At 40.9% G+C, this 24,711-nt stretch overlaps 1 protein-coding gene across 1 annotated transcript in view; it reads left to right on the top strand.

The window, feature by feature from the left end:
• The first annotated feature begins 1,463 nt into the window (after positions 1-1,463).
• The window catches only part of LOC123749630 (uncharacterized), a 37,940-nt gene continuing 14,692 nt past the window's right edge, over positions 1,464-24,711 (top strand). The window contains exon 1 of the mRNA XM_045731745.2: positions 1,464-1,914. The gene's annotated coding sequence lies outside the window, so the exon portion shown is untranslated. The remainder of the gene's footprint in view (positions 1,915-24,711) is intronic.

The following is a 24,711-nucleotide window of genomic DNA, read 5'->3' as shown; positions in this document are numbered from 1 at the left end:
GGCAGGAAGACACGTATAATCGCACTGTGTGAGAGCTTCCTCGCTCAGCCACAGATTTACGGCTCATCCTCTTAAAATTTGAGAAAGAAAGCGTGAGAACTCTCTCTCTCTCTCTCTCTTCTCTCTCTCTCTCTCTCTCTCTCTCTCTCTCTCTCTCTCTCTCTCTCTCTCTCTCTCTCTCTCTCTCTCTCTCTCTCTCTCTCTCTCTCTCTCTCTCTCTCTCTCTCTCTCTCTCTCTCTCTCTCTCTCCCTCTCTCCCTCTCTCTCTCTTCTCTCTCTCTCTCTCTCTCTCTCTCTCTCTCTCTCTCTCTCTCTCTCTCTCTCTCTCTCTCTCTCTCTCTCCTCTCTCTCTCTCTCTCTCTCTCTCTCTCTCTCTCTCTCTCTCTATATATATATATATATATATATATATATATATATATATATATATATATATATATATATATATATATATATATATATATATATATATTGTCCATATTGTTTGACTACTGTCTTAATATATTTTAATAAATTTCCTTTACAGCATTGGAACCCCTTATTTGATATCCACGGCGAGATTTGTCCAGCATAGGCTTTCTTTCTTTAGCTTTGGGAATCATAATATGCATTGTGGCATTGTGTCTGCAGAGGATTTTCATCTCTTTGATCATGAAACAACTAATGTATAAGTTCATGGATTATTGTGATAGATGGTAGTGTGAGGTGGAGGTGCTGTGGTTGAGCAGTTACAGAAGCAGTTGTCATGATGGGTAAGGGGGGGGGGGACAATTGTAGAGATAGATGTAATTTGATGAGGCTTGTTAGTGTCCTGGTATAGAAGATGTCAGCGCATGCTGCAGTGAACACTGTCGAAGTAAGTCTTTGTGATAACGTAGAAAGTGAAAGTTAGTGTTTGTGATGGTCAGTCTTTATGGCAGTGATGGATGGTAGAAATCAGTCTTTGAAGATGGTGCAGAATAAAACTGTAACACCTTAGATGGTTGGAGTCTTTTTTTTCTGTGAGAAGGGATGGGTTCAGTGAGCAATTGATGAGGTACTGTTATCGGATAGAACTCGCGTCCATCGACACCCCAGGCCATTCTGAGCTTAATATTATCTCCACCAGAAGTTCTGCCAGACTGGTAGTATTTCTGGTAGACGTTCTACCAGAAGGAAGTCTGAAGGTGAAAGTCAGTCTTGTGGGAGTGAGAATACTGGAAGATGGCGGAAATCAGTTCTAATATTTATGTGTGTGGGGAAATGGGGGGTGAGTGATGGCAGGATGTGGATTGTGTGATCAGAGTGGAGAGCTGTTATGGTGGCCAGGGTAGATGGCGCGCAGGGTGGAGGGTCGTTATAGCGGGCTTGCTTGTAGAGGGGTCGTTATGGAGGAGGAGGGCGGGCTTGCAGGGTGGAGGGTTATGGCGGGGGAGGCCGGAGGGAGGTGAGCGTTGAGGGCGGGAGTCAGTGTTGGTGGTGACGTTGGAGGTGAGGGTGAGGCGGCCGCCGCTCTGTGGCGCGCACACCATGTGACTCTCCAACACCCTACCACCACCACCAGTCTCGCTCCCTGGCGCCCCACCACCACCACGTCTCGCCCTTACTGAAGGCTCGAGCACAGTAATCCCAGGCGAGCAAAGTGAAGTTAATGAAACAAGGAAAAGACTCAATAATAAATGTGAGCTTCAGTGACAGTGATTACCAACTGGTTTTTATTTTGTGTTTATTATATTTTTTGGCATCATAAGACAGGCCATGCCAGCCACCAGACCCACGAACTAGTACCTCTGAGTGTTATGTCATGAAAGTGATAACTTTGAACTTTCTAAAAGTGATCATGTGATCTTCATGACAATAAAAGTATGACTATTAAGAGGCGGCGCCAGAAGGAAGCTCAGCACCTGGGCCAAACCTTAAGACACTGATTCCCAGGTAAAGTTCACCTACAGGTCATTAAGCTTCCCTTAATCTTGACTTCACGGGGGTTTCCTGTGTCGGAGATTACTGTTTTCCTCAACGTATTGGATTGAGGGGATTTAGGAACACGTTGACACTTTCTTTATTACACTTTTATTTCCAGATATCACAGATGTAAACGTTTCTTTGTCCTTTAACTTATTCATAATTGTTCTGAACTAAGCTTGCCAATGTTTATTTTTTGATGGTTATTGAATGTATAATACTTAATAAGTTCATCAGCTTCCTCCAAAGAAATACCAAAAGGAAATCTTTATTAGCTCATCATTATTGGTAATTGTACATTTACTAAGAGATATATAGGTTTTGAGAGGAGATAGATTATTTGATTGGAGAACTTTATTTGCGGATTGAATCACCGTACACCAGATACTTGATATAAGATTGAGATATATGCAGAGATCACGCATTGTGAAGTTCAACTTGACCATGTACAAGTCTCAAAACTTTTTGTTTTTATCTAGTGGACAGTGGTAGGCGGCGGAGCGGGACTAATACAGCACATATTAATCCCTGTCGAACTCCTTCAATAGATACTAAACTTCCGAGAAGCCTTTTAGCTTAACAAGAGTTTTGCAATTATTAAATCCAACACAAAATGAGTACAAATTTACTACAAATTAAACAGAGATCCAATCAACGTCTTTACATCATCAAGAGATAATATCGGCTCATGCAGACGATGAGTCACAATAACGTGGCTAAATTATGTTGACCAGACAACACACTAGAAGGTGAAGGGACGACGACGTTTCGGTCCGTCCTGGACCATTCTCAAGTCGATTTGACTTGAGAATGGTCCAGGAAAGGACCGAAACGTCGTCGTCCCTTCACCTTCTAGTGTGTGGTCTGGTCAACATATCGGCTCGTGCCTCCTCAATCCCGTAAAGTAAGTCCTCCAGGAGTGATGTATAACCCTTAAAATATAGATATAGTGTTGATGTTATTTTGACGGTTCGGCGAAGTTTTGTACAGCAGCAACTGGTTACCCTTAAAAGGTGACGTGTGTATTACGCTATTTGTTTTATTTAACAACAAGGCAAGGTGATTATTCCTCTTCATGAACATAATAAATCTCTCATTCATTGAATGAGTTAAGTTTCTAAAAGTTATAGGAGATTAAATGTATTTTTTTTTTTGCGAATTATCATAAGATTTGTTTTCTTCCTCTTCATTCGTTTCCATTTTCTTCTAATTCATCTGTGTCTCCCTCTTCCGATTCTTATTCTTCCCAATCCTATTTTATCGTTTGCGTCTTCTTTTTTCTTATTCTTATGCTCCCTCGCACCTTCCTGTGCGCAGTAGACCCTCATCAGGCGCTATTAGGGTCTGTTTGTATGCACTTTGGTTGTAATTAATGAATTCTTTGTTTAACAGTAGTTCCAGGTGATCAATACTAGTTTAGTGACAGAGCAACCATTGGAATGATATAATAACAGGTGATCAATACTAGTTTAGTGACAGAGCAACCATTGGAATGATATAATAACCTGACCAGCGTGCATCGCTGCAGATGTTGTTGCATGATGTGTGTGCATGAGTTGAGTCGGTGTTCAGTGAGCTATAATGAGAGACGTAGAGATAAAATGAAGTAGTTCGTGTCTAATGTTAGTAGAGACCTTTTCTTCGGGGGTGTGGGTAAAAATGTGAACTGTGTTCATGTAAGTAGTTAATTCTCTATGTATATGTATAATGTGTATATTCACCTCTCTTTCTCATTATTCAGATGTCACTCTCTCTCTCTCTCTCTCTCTCTCTCTCTCTCTCTCTCTCTCTCTCTCTCTCTCTCTCTCTCTCTCTCTCTCTCTCTCTCTCTCTCTCTCTCTCTCCCTCTCTCTCTCTCTCTCTCCCTCTCTCTCTCTCTCTCTCTCTCTCTCGCTCTCTCTCTCTCTCTCTCTCTCTCTCTCTCTCTCTCTCTCTCTCTCTCTCTCTCTCTCTCTCTCTCTCTCTCTCTCTCTCTCTCTCTCTCTCTCTCTCTCTCTCTCTCTCTCTCTCTCTCTCTCTCTCTCTCTCTCTCTCTCTCTCTCTCTCTCTCTCTCTCTCTCTCTCTCTCTCTCTCTCTCTCTCTCTCTCTCTCTCTCTCTCTCTCTCTCTCTCTCTCTCTCTCTCTCTCTCTCTCTCTCTCTCTCTCTCTCTCTCTCTCTCTCTCTCTCTCTCTCTCTCTCTCTCTCTCTCTCTCTCTCTCTCTCTCTCTCTCTCTCTCTCTCTCTCTCTCTCTCTCTCTCTCTCTCTCTCTCTCTCTCTCTCTCTCGCTCTCTCTTCTCTCTCTCTCTCTCTCTCTCTCTCTCTCTCTCTCTCTCTCTCTCTCTCTCTCTCTCTCTCTCTCTCTCTCTCTCTCTCTCTCTCTCTCTCTCTGTCTCTCTGTCTCTCTCTCTCTCTCTCTCTCTCTCTCTCTCTCTCTCTCTCTCTCTCTCTCTCTCTCTCTCTCTCTCTCTCTCTCTCTCTCTCTCTCTCCATCTCTCAATCTCTCCATCTCTTTTTTTTTCTCCGAAGCAAAATATACTCTCTCTCTCTTCCCTCTTTCGTAACAATGCTGTTGTATTTAATTCCATGAAAATTAAAGAAAGCGTTTATATATATATATATATATATATATATATATATATATATATATATATATATATATATATATATATATATATATGTATATATATATATATATATATATATATATATATGTATATATATATATATATATATATATATATATATATATATATATATATATATATATATATATATATATATATATATATATATATAAAGTCACTTAATGTGCTGTATTACGAGTAAATATTTGCAAATTAAAAAAAGACATTCTGCATAGTAATATCTGAAGCTCAGTCCTGGCTTTTACATATGCAAATTGTTGAAAGTATGTGTAGTGGAACTTGAAATTTCATTACCACCTAACCATGCATGGGAAATTTTCATAACGTAGTTCTGATTTTAGTATACAAACCATTGCATATATATATATATATATATATATATATATATATATATATATATATATATATATATATATATATATATATATATATATATATATATATATATCAAGGCGTCAATATGAAGTGGCTTGTAAGGAATTCCGCTTTGTTTCTCTCTCTTCAGCGTTGTGTCATGATCCCTTCATACCCGTGGGATTGTTTGGGGGTCAATACTTGCTGGTGATGAGGAAGATTGATGGCTGGCTTGAACTCCAGACGACCTGGGCCATCTTGTGGCGGTCTAGAAGTCTTGGTTTTTCCCTGAAATTCTTTCTTCAGTCATTAGTTTTGTTTTACATCTATGCCATTTTTTAGGTGTGGGTCAATAATTTGAATCGTTGACCTACGGTATGATGGTGTAATGGAAGGAAAGTTGGTTGTGTTGATGTTACGTGTTTTCTAGTACTACAGCCAAAATATGAATTGTAGAAAATTTCCGTGAATTTTCTTGACATCAATGATTAATGTTGCATATTACTCTTAAAAAATATAATTGTTATAAAACGTTTGTTTTCAGTGTATATTTAGTCGGGCTTAGTGCCAAAAATCTTCCTGGAACGCTGTTCCTTCTTGCATTCGGGCGACTCCGCTTCGACCATGCTGGGCACATGCCTCATAATAATCATCGTGCAAAGTCGGATGAGGCTTGACCAAAACGAATGGCTTCTAAACTCGGACCAGTTGTGCCTGGGTCTCTTCCACACTCGTCCCACCCACTCTTCCACAACTTTTCTGAGTTCGTCTCCTCCGCTTCAATCCATCTTTTCTCATCGTTTCCTCCTTCCCCTTTCCTTCATCTCTACCCCACTCTTTTCTCTCTTCTTCCACTGTCAGAAAATTTATTGTGCTAAACTGCTAAAAAACTCTTTGGATAATACAACAAATATTTCAGACTAGACTTCATGAAAATCAGATGGAGTGTGTGTCCAGTGAGTGTATTCACCTAGTTGTATTCGCCTAGTTGTGCTTGCTGGGGTTCAGGTCTGCTCTTTCGGCCCGCCTCTCAACTGTCAATCAATCAACTGTTACAAACTACTATTTTTTTTCCACACACACACACACACACACACACACACACACACACACACACACACACACACACACACACACACACACAAACACACACACACACACACACACACACACATACACACACACACACACACACACACACACACACACACACACACACACACACACACACACACACACACACACACACACACACACACACACACATACACAAAGAGGAACCAAAGAGCCAAAGCTCAACCCCTGCAAGCACAATTAGGTGAGTAGGTGAGTACACACACACACACACAGGAAGCAGCCCTTAACAGCTGTCTAAATCCCAGGTACCTATGTACTGCTAGGTAACAGGGGTCTTCAGAGTAAAAGAAACTCTGCCCATTTCGTTTTTGCCATCACCGGGGATCGAGCCCGGACCCTAGGATTAAGAGTGCAGAGCGCTCTCCACTCAGCTATCAGGCCCGGAATGTGTTTGTGTGTGTGTGTGTGTGTGTACTCACCTAGTTGTGATTGCTGTGGTTCAGCTTTGGCTCTTTGGTCCCGCCTGTGTATGTGTGTGTGTAAGTACTTGGTTATCTTCACCTAGTTTTGCTTGCAGGGTCAAGCATCTGCTTTAGGATATCGTCATTCGGTCGTTATTAATTAAGTGCAGTGACTCGTTTCTCTCGTTAGTCTCTTCATATATACTTGGAAAACTATATATCGAATTAGCTTCGACAACTTCCTCGTCTTGTAGGTTCCACATATTTACGACTCCTAAACTGAAAAAGTTCTTTCTGACCTCTCTGTGACTCCTCTGTATTTCCAGTTTCCAAACATGTCCTCTCTTTACTTTACTGCAATCTTGAACATTGCTTCAATATTTATTTTGTCAATCTTCCTTAGTGTCTTGTTTAAACCCCCTTAGCAGTTCATATGACTAGGACGGTGAATATATATATATATATTGGTAGCAGTCTTTCTTCTAAACATATGTTGTTAAATATGACCGAAAAAGTAAGATTAATAATTCTTACACGAATTTTCTCAATATTTCGTATGTTTCTTTTTACTGTCGATGGTAATTGAAAAATCAATTCTCCAAAATTCATTTTTATTTCTAGTCTGATGCGACGCCTGAACGCGTTTCGTAATTACCCATTACATTTTCAAAGACTTTAGTTTACACACACAACTGTAACCTGTAAACAGCCATTTGCTTCCATATTTATACTCGCATTTGGGTGAGGTGATATGGTACAAGAGTTTTGGATGAGGTGAACAAACTTGTGACAAACACAAGACAGAACACGGAACATTGGGGGTATTAATTGGATATGAGAGCATAAGAATGGAAGTAACTGCAAAGGGCCTATTGGCCCATACTTCCTCTTGATGCTTCTTTATTGGTACGGAGTCTTGAAGTGGGTAGAATATAGTTGTGCATTAATTGGCTGTTGATTGATGGTGTTGACTTTTTGATGTGTAGTGCCTCGCAGATGTCGAGCCGCCTGCTATCGCTGTATCTATCGATGATTTCTGTGTTGTTTGTTAAGACTTCTCTGGGGTTGGTCTGGCTGTGGGAAGAGATTATATGTTCCTTAATGGAGCCCTGTTGCTTATGCATTGTTAATCGCCTGGAAAGAGATGTTGTTGTCTTGCCTATATACTGAGTTCTTTGGGGCTTACAGTCCCCAAGTGGGCACTTGAAGGCATAGACGACGTTGGTCTCCTTTAAGGCGTTCTGCTTTGTGTCTGGAGAGTTTTTCATGAGTTGGTGGGCCTTTTTTTGGTTTTATAGTAAATCTTCAATTGTATCTTCTGATTTTTGTCTGTAGGGATAACGTTCCTATTAACAATATCCAATATCTTTCAGGACCCTTTCCTCCGTTTTATGAGCTGTGGAAAAGAAGTTCCTGTAAAATAGTCTAATAGGGGGTACAGGTGTTGTGTCAGTTGACTCTTCAGAGGTTGCATGGTGTTTCACCTTTCTTTTTATGAAGTCTTCAACGAAACCATTGGAGAAGCCGTTGTTGACTAGGACCTGCCTTACCCTACTGAGTTCTTCATCGACTTGTTTCCATCCTGAGCTGTGGCTGAGAGCACGGTTGACATAAGCGTTGACAACACTCCTCTTGTACCTGTCTGGGCAGTCAATATTGGCATTTAGGCATATTCCTATGTTTGTTTCCTCAGTGTAGACTGCAGTGTGGAAGCCTCCGTTCCTTTCCGTGACTGTTACATCTAGAAAGGGCAGCTTCCCATCCTTCTCCATCTCGTAAGTGAAACTCAACACAGAATTCCACTCGAATGCCTCCTTCAGCTCCTGCAGACGTCCGACATCAGGTTCTTGTGTAAAAATGTCGTCAACATACCTGCAGTATATGGCAGGTTTCAAGTTCATGTCAACTAAGACCTTTTGTTCGTTGTTACCCATGTAGAAGTTTGCAAACAAACTTCTTTCTGCAGAAGTTCTTCTGTGAACTTAGTGCGTACTAAGTTCTTCGTACATACTTAGTTTATAGATACTAGTATACTGACTCGTTGGAAATTTTAAAAAAATGCATCTAAGAACATACTTTAATATTCCTAGGCTTAGTATAGCACACATATGTACTATATTAGGCCTCGGATATCGTGTATTAGACCTAGGAAGGTTAGGTTAGGTTACTTTAGTTTGTCTTTGCAACACAAGTAAGAAATAGTTTTCCGGTTTGTCCAACTCAATAGAGCCGATTTCTACTTCTTAGTTTCGTTGTTCGTCGGTATATATACTATGGTCCTCATTGATACTATAAGTACTAACCAAAAAAGAAGGATGGGCTGATATATATTATTGACCGGCTCGGGCAGTAGTTTATTTACATTAACAGTTTCACCTAAACTCTTTACCTTAAATTTTTAATTCCTCAATGGTCTTCCTTGTCATTCTTTGAAATACATTTTGAGCAGATATGATGATGTACATTTTCTCGATATTAATCTTTCTTATAATGAAACAAATTGGTTTGTTGGGCTTTAATTTTTGTTTAACAACTTCCTCCCAAGTGTCCACTAAATTAGTCAACTGACTTTTTTTCACCACCACCAACATCGATCTGTCCCTCTGCAGACATGATATACATTTATATTCAGGTAAGACCTGTGTAAATCTAATTTGGAAATAGGGTAAAGAAAAAATTATGGAAAAAAAATACTTCGGGTTCCTTGCTAATAAATACTCCCAGGAAGATTGAAGTACCTTGCTGGTACCTTCAGAAACTTCTGGTATTTTGCTGATACCTTCAGAAACTTTAAGTATTTGGCTGGTACCTTCAGAAACTTCAGGCATTTTGCTGGTACCTTCAGAAACTTTAAGTATTTGGCTGATACCTTCAGAAACTTCAGGCATTTTGCTGGTACCTTCAGAAACTTCAGGTATTTTGCTGGTACCTTCAGAAATTTCAGGTATTTTGCTGGTATCTCTGATAACTTTTGGTTTCATGCTGGTACCCTAGTTTCCGAGGTACCTGCCACGTACCTGAAGTTTTCAGGGATACCAGTAAGATACCTTAAGTTCGTGGTGGTATCAGTAAGGTATCTGAAGTTTCTGCGGGTATTAGCAAGGTATTCGAACTTTCCAGGAGTGCCAACAAGGTACCAGAAGTTCCAGATAGCACCAACAAGGTACCTTTCTGATAACTTATATAGAGAAAGACGCTCATTAATTAACGCAAAAAATACTGAACGATATGACCAAAAATAATAATGCACTAGAATGGAATTCACTCCTCTATACCAGCGGGAATTTTACGTAGCGTAATTTTGTAATGAATTTCCCAGTAATACTACGTTACATAGCTAAATAATAATTTTGTGCTAATTAATTAATGTATGGTCTAACATTTTTTGTGAACCTATTATAATCACATGCAGAATTTAGACCAAAAATGTTTTTAATATCCCCCACTTTTACACAGCCATGATATTAATAAGATATTTATGTACCAAATATGCTCAGCAATAAGCACTCCAGCGCTTCAGGGGATTTTTAATGCTTGTTAACTTTATTTGGCTTAATTAACCAACCCCAGTACGGCGAAGGTCTCGCTTCTTGCCGGTCGGCATTCGATTCCCGATGGTTCAAGCTGTTGGACACCATTCCTTTCCTCCGCTCTATCCTAGAGCCTTGTCTTCATATTCCTATCAAGTGCTACGTAGTTATATTGGCTTTAAGCTTTCCCCTCACAGTTACCTTACCAGCCGGCCTGCGGGCTTCCGGCGTTCCACTGCGCCTCACTCCAGCTTCAAGTTCATCTCTTATCTTTGACCTGAACCACTGGACGCTTTCGAGAAGGAAAATTGCTAGCAAACGTTGAACTGTCTGAATGACTGATTAGTTGACTACTTACTTACTCTAGTTAATTATATCAGTATGTTATCTTTCCTATTCACTCTCTTTGATGAGTCGATGCAATGTTACTTCCGGGATATTCAACCTTTATAAGACAAAGCGAATTCGATAAGCGCCAGAAACGGAGTGTCATGAAAGCGTTCAATTTCCTGAAAAGCTCACAATGGGATCAAATACCGATCCATATCAGACTTGGGGAATAGGTATTGAATCCTTTCCTAGCCTTCACTGCAGTCTTTCGAATATAGTAAGGTTCAGATGTCCACCTTGAGAGACAACATACACATATGACATAAAAAATTATTAATGTTTTCTGAGTAATAGTGTTCTGTGAATTGAAGAACATAAAACTTGTTCTATATGTAGTGTGAAATATGATTGGAACGAAACATCTCCCATCTGGCAAAAGTCAAACAAGAGATCCAACAAACACTGACCAGCATGTTGCATCTCTCTTGTTGTATAAAGATGTCTTAACTCTCATTATTATTTATTAGTTTCACCATTTCCTTCCCCCAAGCGATATGAAGATAAAAATAGCTATCTTGAATGCATATAAAGATCTTTCTCCTAATAATTGCCCTACCTTACATGCAAAGATCTTCACTGTGCAATCCTTCGGTGATTATGGACGCAAAACAATTCACCGAAGTAAAATGTTGAAAGAAACCCGAGGGCCACACACTGACTTATTTCCCAATCAGTCTACAATATAATTTCTCTGGTAGAGACAATAGCGACACCCATTCAGCTCCCGTGGCAGCGTTCAATACAGAGAGGGTGACGACTAGTGGACGGTAATGACAACCTTCGCTAAATGTCAACAGATATACGAGTAATTATCGATAAATGTCTCTTCGTGTTCGTACTTAATTTATTGCCGGGAATGTTGCTTTGATATCACTTCCATCTGATCGTAGTGTTGTTATAGTTTGCTATTGAAGCGCAAGGATCTGTGAGAGCGTTATCAATATGATAACACTGATTTTTCACTTGTTATGTGCACGCGCGCGCACACACACGCACACACACACACACACACACACACACACACACACACACACACACACACACACACACACACACACACACACACACACACACACACACACACACACACACACAAGCAAGACACTACATGATAACCGAGACAAACTGAATAAATCAAAGTGGACTAATTTACAATTAACATTTTCTTTGCTTGGTTTTCAGATCACACATCACGTAGTCAACTGTTTGTGATACAAATGTTAGTCATTAACAGAGTTAAAAAGATTTATTAGGTAGCTGACACATTTGCCTAAATATATAGATAAAAATGTCAATTTGTTAATAAAAGACGACAGTTACTCTAGTGATATTTGAAATTCATCTTCAAATAAAAATGTATTACATGATTACTTATCATACTAAAAATTATTGTATATTAACTATAGTTAATCCTGATGAAAGATCTCCAATCTAGCGGAGGCAAATTAAAATAATTGTCTAAGATTTAAGGAAGATTTGTTAGATCTTGATTCTGTTAGTTAATATATGCTAATCTGACAGAAATAGATTCGTTTACGATGTTATTAAAATTTATATCCAAGAGTTTCTCACTTTGGAAAAATCTCCATCACTGATCATGGCTTAATCTGAAAAGTTCCTCTATGATGTTTTTGGTGTGTGTGTGTGTGTGTGTGTGTGTGTGTGTGTGTGTGTGTGTGTGTGTGTGTGTGTGTGTGTGTGTGTGTGTGTGTGTGTGTGTGTGTGTGTGTGTGTGTGTGTGTGTGTGTGTGTGTGTGTGTGTGTGTGTGTGAGAGTGTGTGTGTACTCACCTAGTTGTACTCACCTAGGTGTGCTTGCGGGGGTGGAGCTTTGGATCTTTGGTCCCGCCTCTCAACAGTCATTCTAATGGTGTACAGATTCCAGCCTACTGGGCTCTATCATATCTACATTTGAAACTGTGCATGGAGTCAGCCTCCACCACATCACTTCCTAGTGCAATCCATTTACTAACTACTCTGACACTGAAAAAGTTCTTTCTAATGTCTCTGTGGCTCATTTGGGTACTCGGCTTCCACCTGTGTTCCTTTGTGCGTGTGCCACCCGTGTTAAATAATCCATCCTTGTCAACCCTGTCAACACACCGTTGTGTGTGTGTGTGTGTGTGTGTGTGTGTGTGTGTGTGTGTGTGTGTGTGTGTGTGTGTGTGTACTCACCTAGGTGTGCTTGCGGGGGTTGAGCTCTGGCTCTTTGGCCCCGCCTCTCAACCGTCAATCAACAGGTGTACAGGTTCCTGAGCCTATTGGGCTCTATCATATCTACACTTGAAACAAGTTTGTGTGTGTGTGTGTATTTGTGTGTGTGTGTGTGTGTGTGTGTGTGTGTGTGTGTGTGTGTGTGTGTGTGTGTGTGTGTGTGTGTGTGTGTGTGTGTGTGTGTGTGTGTGTGTGTGTATTTGTGTGTAATCACCTAATTGTGCTTGCGGGGTTGAGCTTTGGCTCTTTGGTCCCGCCTCTCAACTGTCAATCAACTGGTGTACAGATTCCTGAGCCTACTGGGCTCTATCATATCTACATTTAAAACTGTGTATGCAGTCAGCCTCCACCTATATATATATATATATATATATATATATATATATATATATATATATATATATATATATATATATATATATATATATATATATATATACATATATATATATATATATATATATATATATATATATATATATATATATATATAGACGAGAGAAATACCAAATAGTGTACACATGGAAAATACTGGAGGGACTGGTCCCAAATCTGCACAGTAAAGTAACAACGTACTGGAGTGAACGATATGGTAAGAAAATGCAGAACAGAACCAGTGAAGAGCAGAGGGCCATAGGCAAAGAGAACACTGTATAAACATCAGAGGTCCACGGTTGTTCAACGTCCTACCAGCGAGCATCAGAAATATTGCCGGAACAACCGTGGGCATCTTCAAGAGAAAACTAGATTGTTTTCTTCAAGGAGTGCCGGACCAACCGGGTTGTGATGGGTATGTGGGCCTGCGGGCCGCTCCAAGCAACAGCCTGGTGGACCAAACTCTCACCAGTCAAGCCTGGCCTCGGGCCGGGCTTGGGGAGTAGAAGAACTCCCAGAACTCCATCAAGCAGGTACGTCACTGTCTAATGCATTCCACCTGTTAACTACTCTGTCACTGATAAAGTTCTTTCTAACGTCCCTGTGGCTCATTTGGGTACTCAGTTTCCACCTGTGTCTCCATGTTCGTGTACCACCAGTGTTAAATAGTTTATCCCTGTCTACCCTGTCAATACCCCTGAGGATTTTGTAGGTAGTGATCATGTCTCCCCTTTCTCTTCTGTCTTCCAGTGTCGTAAGGTGCATCTCTCGCAGCCTTTCCTCGTAACTCATGCCTCTTAGCTCTGGATTATTTTTTTGCTTCTCATTTTTTTCTTGTCGGGCCGGGATAAACCTGCTTACAGCCTCCTGACACTTTTGGGTAACATAGTCCATCATGTCTTGTACGGACTTGGTTCTGAGTTGTGTCCCATTGTATATCCCATAAGAATTTATTCATTTCCTCATAGTTTCCTTTTCAGTACGCTAGCCCTTTGTTTCCCAGTTATTTTTTTTTTGGGGGGGAGATAATTTCTAGATCAACCAGGTACTCAAAGCTCAATACACTATGATCACTCATTCCCAAGGTGGTTTCCAACTTAACTTCCCTTATATCCGACTCATTTAGGGTAAATATCAGATCAAGCAAAGCTGGTTCATCCTCTCCTCTCATTCTTGTCGGTCCCTTGACGTGTTGACTTAGAAAGTCAACACGTCACACATACACACAACATTGTGTATATATGTGTGTGTGTGTGTGTGTGTGTGTGTGTGTGTGTGTGTGTGTGTGTGTGTGTGTGTGTGTGTGTGTGTGTGTACTCACCTATATGTGCTTGCAGGATCGAGCATTGACTCTTGGATCCCGCCTTTCGAGCATCGGTTGTTTACAGCAATGACTCCTGTCCCATTTCCCTATCATACCTGGTTTTAAAATTATGAATAGTATTTGCTTCCACAACCTGTTCCTGAAGTGCATTCCATTTCCCCACTACTCTCACGCTAAAAGAAAACTTCCTTACATCTCTGTGACTCATCTGAGTTTCAAGCTTCCATCCATGTCCTCTCGTTCTGTTACTATTCCGTGTGAACATTTCGTCTATGTCCACTCTGTCAATTCCTCTGAGTATCTTATACGTTTCTATCATGTCCCCCCTCTCCCTTCTTCTTTCTAGTGTCGTAAGGCACAGTTCCCTCAGGCGCTGTTCATACCCCATCCCTCGTAGCTCTGGGACGAGTCTCGTTGCAAACCTCTGAACCTTTTCCAGTTTCATTATATGCTTCTTCAGATGGGGACTCCATGATGAGGCGGCATACTCTAAGACTCTGTGTGTGTGTGTGTGTGTGTGCGTGTGTGTGTGTGGGTTCATACAGCGGCGGGGAAGTGTTATCACATAGCTCAGTTTTCCCGTGGTTGAATTCTAACTCGTGGGACTGCCTCTTCATGTTCTCTTACGGCTAAGTGTTCTACGATCCTGCTTCAGGTTAGTCTCCCTTTGATGCCTTACAAGGAATGATTATTTGCGATTGAGGCCAGTAGGTCATTGATTCATATTGTGAACCTCTCATGTATTGGCACACATAGAGGCAGTATCAACTGCCTCCTTTTGTAACCAATTCTTAAATCTTATCTGTAGTTTTAATCGTATTCACTTTCACAGGATATTTCCAAGTTTCTTCTGATGTCACTTCTGTTTCGACAAGCTTCCCATTTGGGATGACTCTATTCACGTTGTAGTTTTAGATCTAAGTGCTAGACAGGTTTTCCTTGAGGGATTCCGGAAAACCATTCATATTGGTCTTTATCAACTATTTTCATTCTTATTCTCAATGCGCTCTCCGGATCTCTTGTGTTGTCAGATCACTTGGTCACTTATATACACCTTGCTACTGACGTGTTTATGGAGCAGTTTGGGCTAGCTTTTGATTTTGAATACTATATTAATATCTTAATGCTTCTCTGTTGTTCTTCTGATTGCTATATACCATTTTCTCGAGTTTGTTAGGTGTTGTGATTCCCTTCGGTCCTGTACTCATCCATAAAAGCTCTGTCATTACTCCGTTTGCATCGTTTGCCACGTTCATCGAGTAGGAAAGACATGAATCAGGAGGAAATTGGAAAAATATTGTAAAAGAACACTATAGATATTAAAATATATATAAAAAAACACTCTCTTCCAGACATTTATCCTTTGCAATAAAGTACAGCACCAGAGACAAACAGGCAATAACAACCTCCCGCAGTCGTCCAATACAGCACCCACCGCTTAATAAGATGAGAAGTGCAGTGCTCCTCGTGAATTGCCATGTTTATTGCATACAGGCTACTCACTTCCCGCCTGCCTGCACTCACCCACCATATACAGCCACGTTCTTCAAGGTCTTTCTCTGTTTCTATCCTTGAATTCACTCATATACACTTTCTTTACTAGTTTATCATAATCCATGTGTTCAATATGTCGAAATCATCTAAGTACATTCTTCTAAATCCTCCTGTTTATTGATTTTTGCTCCCTTCGTATCTCCATATAATTTTCAAGTGTGTGTTTGGTCTTTGTACCAAAACCTTAAGCTATTAGCCAAATGGAAGTGCACTAATCTTAAATCACAGTTTCTCCATCAAGGACAAAAACATTCCGGATTAAAATAAAATAAAAATATTAACAAAAAAATTAGCTCAAAATAACTCTAGTGCCCCCCGACACTATGTAAAAATTCTCTTGTTTGTTCAACAATAGTAGAAAATAATTTTTTAGTAAGATTACGAGTCAAACGCCATGACCTTGCTGAACGTGCACATGAGTAAGTACACTTCATGTGGACGCGAGTGATATGGAAGCAAGCGAACATGAGTGACCTTGCCGCATATGCAGACAAGGAATCGTAACTCACTAGGTCGCATCCAAGGGCACCATGGTTATTCATAGTGCGGGTGCTGCAGGAGGGGGAGGGAATTATCAGGGAGAAAGCGCCAAGCCATTACGACTATATAGCACTTGGAATTGCCAAGTGTCTTATTCTCATATAATACTTATTCTTACATATTGGTTCACTTATTCTCACATATAGAACCATATTCAAGGTCAGGATAAGGGTTTGGGATGGGACGGAGGGAAGGAATGGTGCCCAATCATTTGGACGGACGGGTATTGAACGGCGACCTGCATGAAGCGAGACCGTCGCTCTACCGTCCAGCCCAAGTGGCTGGACTTCTGGAGGAGAGTTTGTCAAAACCTCATTCGCAGTTCTGGTCTACCTGTCTGTAGGTCTGGGGGCCATGCCAGGCATTTGTCTGGGGGCCCCCATTCATGAGTCTGAGGCCACCCCATTCGTGAGTCTGAGGCCATCCTATTCGTGAGTCTGGAGCCACCCAATTCGTGAATCTGGAGCCATCCCATTCATTGATTTGGAGCAACTATATTTATTGACCTTGGGGCCACCATGTTAACAGGTCTGGGGTAACTTCATTCGTGAGTCCGGGGCCAACCTCATCATTTGTCTAGAGCCAAAACTTCAGACCGAGTGAGATTAGAAGTTTCATCTTCCTCTTCTTACTAAATATTTTGTAAACCGTTTGGGATTCTACGACAAGTTAGTGGATTACGGTAAGACTATCGATTGCATGTTACCGTTTCCTGAGACTTTTAGAGAAGGAAAAAGACTTCCTTCACGGAATTTTAGAGTCCCGAGCAGGACTCGCTTTCTACTCGGACCAGTGCAAAGCGAATCCCAATGAAAGTCTACAAAAAAATATTTTAATAAATCAAGACACGAATTATTTGATGCGTGTAAACATTTTTTAACAAACATGTATACACATTTTTAATTTCGTAGATTGAATGTCTTTAACCCCTTAATGAGGCAGGAACTTTGTGTAAAGTGGGTGTCAGCATTCCTTGCTCAAGATGTCAGCACTCCAGGCTTAGGGAGTCAGCACTCTTGGCTCCAGTTATCAGCATTTTTGTTCAGAGAATCAGTGTTCCTGGTTCACGTTTGGTGTCGGATATCATAAATAAACGAATTGTCGTTCACTCTCTTGTTGTGCTTAGTAGATATAAGTTATGTAACTCTCTTAGGAATGGTTTATCCTCTCCTCTTCCCTTTACATACGAATTCTGGACAAGTTGGAAAATGGGGCGAGAAGATTCATTACAGTCAGACTGCTGACTGTGTCAGCAGAGTCACAAGACTCTGCTGACAGCAGCCTTGTGCTGACTGTGCCATTCTCAAGAACAGCACTCCAGCCATTCCTAGGCTGTCACGTATTGGGAACGAACAGTCTTGCAAAAACACATATATACGCAAATAGGATCGTCAACTTAACATATGGAAGCTCTGAAAGACACAGTTGGCTCCTGTTTTATCCCGTAGATACTAGAATCATTGGGACCTTCAGCACCATTCCTAATGAACATAATCTTAATTTTACAGAGAGAACGAAGACAGTCATACTGACAGAGATACAGACAGAGGGACAGGCAGAGATACCAGAGATAGTATAGAGAAGTGTATCACAGATATGATATAACTGAGGCATGTGTGTAGCTCATTCAGAGTTTAATTTGATTTATTTCCTCATAATTACTCTCCTTAATTGTAGGAAAAAATGTAATTAAAATGGGCCGCGTTGTATATTATCGTAAATACACTGAATAAAAACTAAATTAAAAACTTTTAAACAGTGAGGAAAAATAGCAAATGGGAAACACAAGGCAGTGACAAATCGGACACAAAAGTTAAATTTTTGGGCAAAAAGCCATCCACATTTTTTGTTCGCATGAGAGCCAAAAGCGGTTCTTAATTTCGCCTTTGTGAGTATGTGTTTTCTTACCAGTGTGTGACCTTAGGGACTGAGTTTCAGCTTCGGGGCTCCGCCTTTTAGTTATCAAAAGTCATGTTCAGTGGTTCTCTTGTACTAAGTGTTTATATAAGTGAGCACTGGGGGAAAAAATGGGTAAATACTAGTTTATAGATAATACAATAGAAGTGGTGTCATTGAACATTTTCAAGCTGAAATTATAATAATACATGAATGACTGAAGGTGAAGAAACGACCCAATATATGTGTAAGTTTATAATTTGCACCAAATTTTCGGATGAAACCAACACCCTGTATCAAGGTGGTATTAAACAATATTCTAAACGAAGATTCTTATAGCATACTTTTATATGTCTGGCAGATTGCCTCACGTGGCGTAAATCATTAGACATCGTTATGATTATGCTCCCCCAAGGTATTTCCCCAAGGGATGCCGTGAATATTTGAGGAGTTGTAACTGTGGCACTTGTGAATTGATGACACCTGCAATCGTAATTGTTGAACAGGTGAGTTGATGACTCCTTAAGCAGTCGTAACCGTTGCACAGGTAAATGGATGATTACACCAAAACTTTCATAACACAAGAGCTAGTTAAGCGGGTCTTTGAAAAGCTGTTTCTCAATTTATAAGAGAGTATGCCTTTCTGTTCGATGTTCGAGAATGTCTGCCCTACAAGAAGTCTGTGGATGTCAAATGTTTAGCCAAACGTCCAAAGACGTTCAGGTCATTTAAAAAATCAGGTCAATCAGGTCAAGTTTTAGCTACCCAGAGACCTCAGTCGAGATGGTGTCGAGCACTAGTTAAAACTAGTAGTAAATTCAAATATTGATTTTTCAAAACAAATGTTCACATAACAGATTTGCAATCTAGGTGCAACTTTTTGGTTACGTTGATGGAGAAGGGAGTGTGTGGGCAGGGAGAGAGGAGACTGGGGAATGGGTGTGCGTGTGTGGGGAAGGAAAGAAGTGACGGGAGAAAGGTCGTATGTGGGGGCAGAAACGGAGGGAATGTGTTGTGTATACAAGACTTAGGGAGAGTTTGTGGTGGGGATATCAAGAGAATGTGTAGGTGGGATAGAGGGCAGGTGTGTAGAGGGAATGGGGAGGGTGTGGCAGAGATTGTAGATAAGGAGACAGTGTTTACAGTGATGAAGACAGTGCATATTAGTGATTGTTAAAGCAATGTAGGGAAATGGAGAAGGGGGTATATATATATATATATATATATATATATATATATATATATATATATATATATATATATATATATATATATATATACATTCATATATATATTTGTCACATCCGTGCTTATAAGACAAGAAAGCCTTCCATCTTACTCCAACATAAAGTATAAATTCCGCTGTGCGGATAATTATGGAACTTGAGGTTCAAGCAGTCCGTCACCGGGATCTGGCAACAAGAACGGTGATATATGTGTTATTTCTGCTGTCTTATTGCACCGCAACTTCCCCCCCCCCCTTCCCCCCCTCCACCCCCTCTCCCCCCCCTCCTCCTCCAGTGACGACTAATGCGCTGCTGAGGATGCAGAATCAGAAGATATAACTCAGTGGGGAATTCTGAGTCCTTGTTAGAGAATATATATATATTTGGAAGACATCATTCAAGTATTTTAGAAGGTCATTAGAGTTATTGGGGTAAGGTTACTAACTTTCCTTCATCAATAACTTTTTTTTTGTATTTCATTTGGTTCGTCCAATGAAGCTGATAGTTTTGTTCCACTGTCTTAGATGCAAGTCTAAAGGATCATATGGCGTCCATGAAGGGTTCACAGAGATGGCTTGTAGTAGTGAACCTTCACTTGACTTAGGCAGTTGTCGTGTTGTAGTTTGTAAGACCCCTTACCTCCCACCCTGATCCTTCCTCAGATTCACCCCTCTCACATCCTTCCCACAGATCTTTCCCCCAGATCCTTTCCAAGATCCTTCCCCCCAGATCTTTTCCCCAGGATCATTCCACCAGATCCTTTCCCCCAGATCAGTCCCCCAGATCATTGCCCCAGATCTTTTCCCCAGATCATTCTCCCCAGATCATTCCCCCAGATCGTTCCTCCAGATCTTTTCCAAAGATACTTCCCCCAGATCATTCCCCAAGATCCTTCACCCAGATCATTCCTCCAAATCATTCCCCCAGATCATTTCAACATATATTTTCCCCAGGTTCTTCCCCCAGACCATTCTCCCAGACCCTTGCTCTAGATCCTTTCCCCAGTTTAATATTTCAGAGAAGGAATTTTTCGCTACTAAAAACTGGAACATATCGTAGCAATGATGAGTTATTCAGAGCAGCTGAACCTGCCTGGGAGTGTGCTGCCACCTGATTCTCCTGTCTCACCCTGCCTCACCTTACCTCACCCTGCCTCACTCTTCCTCTCCCAGCCCCACTCTATCTCACTCTGCCTCACCCAGCGTTTCTCTATCACCCTGCTCTCATCTTGCCTCAATCGGCCTTCACCCTATATCCCTTTGTCTCTATATCTATCTTCCATCTCTTTCAATATCACTGGTGCTCGCCCTGCATCACCGTGGTATCTTGGAGGGTTGTGCACTTATAATGGGGAGAATCTCCTAGGGTTGTGCACTTATGGTATAAGGAAGTCTTGGAGGGGTGTGCACTTATGGTGTATGGAAATTTTGGAGGGTTATGCACTTATGGTGTAAGGAAGTCTTGGAGGGTTATGCACTTTTGGTGTAAGGAAATCTGGGAGTATTATGCACTTATGGTGTAAGGAAACCTCTGAGGGGTGTGCACTTGGAGGGTTGTGCACTTATGGTGGCGAGAATCTCTTAGGGGGTTTTCAATACTAAACGAACAAACCAAATGGCCGTGGAATCCTATTCAGTAATGCCATTATTTGTTTCAGTGAGGCATAAAGTTCCCATAATTAGTTCTCCAGTAATAATAATGAGCTCCATTTTCATAATAATTGTTCTACATTGATGTAAAACCAGTATTTAAGAATTTTAAACATGATATAATCTCCCAATGCATTTATATTATAAAATATTTTATTTATTATGTTGGGAATAAATTCAAACCTCCTTTTCTCCTACGAAATCAAGAATATTTCTAAATTGGAACCTGTAATGAGCTTTTGAAAAGGATATTAATTAATTTGGTAAAATAAAAAAAAAAGTTTTATTCATTTTATATATTTTGGTGTTTCAACCAGTACTGATGTGAAGCCTATATAAAATATTATATATTCAGCAGTGAAGAGCATAATCAATCGAGCAGAAAATATAAAATACAAAACAGGTGTGTTTGTATGTGAATGTGTGTGCATACAACATGTAAAGGAAAAGCGTCTGCTCGCTTTTAACACGTCACACATACACACAACATTGTGTATATGTGTGTGTGTGTGTGTGTGTGTGTGTGTGTGTGTGTGTGTGTGTGTGTGTGTGTGTGTGTGTGTGTGTGTGTGTGTGTGTGTGAGTGTGTCTGTGTCTGTGTGTGTGTACTCACCTATTTGTTCTCACCTATTTGTGCTTGCGGGGGTTGAGCTTTGGCTCTTTGCTCCCGCCTCTCAACTGTCAATTAACTGGTGTACAGATTCCTGAGCCTACTGAAAATATACTGAAAAACAGTATTTAAGTTGCAATTCGCTATTCAATTGCCTCATTTAATACTTGATTCTGACCACAAGTTCTCATGATGCTTCCCAACTTGCACTTCATTACACTGAAGAAGGTATTTTCTCACATTTCTGTGACTCATCTGAATTCCTTCTTTCTACCTCTGCTCTCTCGACCTATCATTCTAAATTCTAAAAATCTAATTTTTTTAACGTTTTGTCCATGTTTCAGATTCTTTATATATTGCAAACATGTCTTTTCTTAGACCTCTACTTACATTGCGCAGTACATGCGTGTCCACTCAGTTTTCTGGAAAAATCTTTGAACTTTCTTTTGTATTTTGTATTGTTTATATATGGATACTTCAATTCCCGACTCATAGCATTATCTAGTACAAACATTCTAGCATAGGTGGTTAATAACTTTCTAAGAGCATCCTGGTCCTATGAACCGGTAATGTTCCAGAGGTTTATTTTTCACAAGCTTCTGTCTTAATTATTTTCTAATTATCAGTTGAGGTCCAGCAAACATCTTTCCGACTATCTTTGAAGCGCTTTCATGTATCTCGTTAGTCTCCCGTAATCATCTTCTTTTATTGTTATATAATTAGGCATATTTCCTCTGCCACATAATTTATACGTGTGTGTGTGTGTGTGTGTGTGTGTGTGTGTGTGTGTGTGTGTGTGTGTGTGTGTGTGTGTGTGTGTGTGTGTGTGTGTGTACTCACCTATTTGTGCTTGCAGGGCTTGAGCTTTGGTTCTTTGGTCCTGCAGTCTTTGGTCTTTGGTCCCTTTGGTCCGTTTGGTCTTTGTGTGTGTGTGTGTGTGTGTGTGTGTGTGTGTGTGTGTGTGTGTGTGTGTGTGTGTGTGTGTGTGTGTGTGTGTGTGTGTGTGTGTGTGTGTGTGTGTGTGTGTGTGTGTGTGTGTGTGTGTATTTATTATTTGTATTTGCAGGATCGAACTATTAGCTCTTGGACCCCGCCTTTCTAAACAATCTATTTTTCCTCTATTATATCTATTATAATCGAACCAGTGAAGAGCAGGGGTGACATAGGCACAATCGGAGAACACTGAATAAACATCAGAGGTCCGCGGTTATTCAACATCCTCCCAGCGAGCATAAGAAATATTGCCGGAACAACCGTGGACATATTCAAGAGAAAACTAGATAGTTTTCTCCAAGGAGTGCCGGACCAACCGGGTTGCGGTGGGTATGTGGGCCTGAGGGCCGCTCCAAGCAACAGCCTGGTGGACCAAACTCTCACAAGTCAAGCCTGGCCTCGGGCCGGGCCTGGGGAGTAGAAGAACTCCTAGAACCCCATCAAACAGGTATCAACTACATATACTTCTCTCTAATACACGAACGCACACACACACATAAACACCTCAAGCATAAGACTAAACTGGAAAATGTTCAAGGATTTGCCACCAGACTAGTACCCGAACTGAGGGGTATGAGCTTCGAGGAGAGACTACGGGAAATAAACCTCACGTTACTGGGAGACAGAAGAGTTAGAGGGGACATGATCACCACATACAAGATTCTCAGATTAATTGATAGGGTAGATAAGGACAGACTATTTAATGCAAGGGGCACACACACTAGGGGACACAGGTGGAAATTGAGTGCCCAATTGAGCCATAGAGACGTTAGAAAGAATTTTTCAGTGTCAGAGTAGTAGACAAATGGAATGCATTAGGAAGTGATGTGGTGTAGGCTGACTCCATACACAGCTTTAAGTGTAGATATGATAGAGCCCAGTAGGCTCAGGAATCTGTACACCAGTTGATTGACAGTTGAAAGGCGGGACCAAAGAGCCAGAGCTCAACCCCCACAAGCACAGTTAGGTGAGTACAATTAGGTGAGTACACCTCGGTTGAGAGGCGGGCCCAAAGAGCCAAAGCTCAACCCCCCGCAAGCACAAATAGGTGAGAACAAATAGGTGAGTACACGCACACACATACACACACACACACACACACTCACAGTAGTGTGTGTGTGTGTGAGGTGAGCCCAGTAGGCTCAGGAACCTGTACACCAGTTGATTGACAGTTGAGAAGCGGGACCAAAGAGCCAGAGCTCAACCCCCGCAATCACAAATAGGTGAGTACACATCCCCAGGAAGCAGCCCGTAGCAGCTGGCTAGCTTTCAAGTACCTATTTACTGTTAGGTGAGCAGGCTCATCAGGTGTGAAAGAAACTGTCCATTTCTTTCCGCCTCGGCTCGGAATCGAACCCAGGCCCTTAGGACTACGACTCCCTAAAGCTGTCCACTCAGCCGCTAGACTCCTGCATGTGTGTGTGTGTGTGTGTGTGTGTGTGTGTGTGTGTGTGTGTGTGTGTGTGTGTGTGTGTGTGTGTGTGTGTGTGTGTGTGTGTGTGTGTGTGTGTGTGTGTGTGCGTGGGTGTTTGTGTGTGTTTGGGGGGGGGGGGGGCGGGGGTTGAGAGGTATTCACCTAGATTTTTCTTACAGGGACATGCTCGGCTAATAGCCTAATATTCTTAGTTTAATGCGATGAATCAGTTCCCACGATTGTTTTCGCGTAAGATAAACGAACCAAACATAAATGATACACCGACAATTAAGTAAATGTGTAAATATAAACACGCCTTTAACAAATAACCACAGAATAAAGACAATTAACATCATTCACAAATGGTTCATTCTCTCAATGTCGACTTCCTGTTTTGTATATTTCAAAATTTGTGAATGATACTAGGGTGATAACGCACCATGCAAGTGATGTGACACTGTTAATGGATTCGCTATTTATTTGACACATCGATTTATAAAGACAAAAAAACCAGCCGATTTAATTTTCACGTCA

Source organism: Procambarus clarkii, chromosome 18 (assembly GCF_040958095.1).
Source record: "Procambarus clarkii isolate CNS0578487 chromosome 18, FALCON_Pclarkii_2.0, whole genome shotgun sequence".
Lineage (NCBI taxonomy): Eukaryota > Metazoa > Arthropoda > Malacostraca > Decapoda > Cambaridae > Procambarus > Procambarus clarkii.
This window is presented reverse-complemented; position numbering and strand designations above follow the sequence as displayed.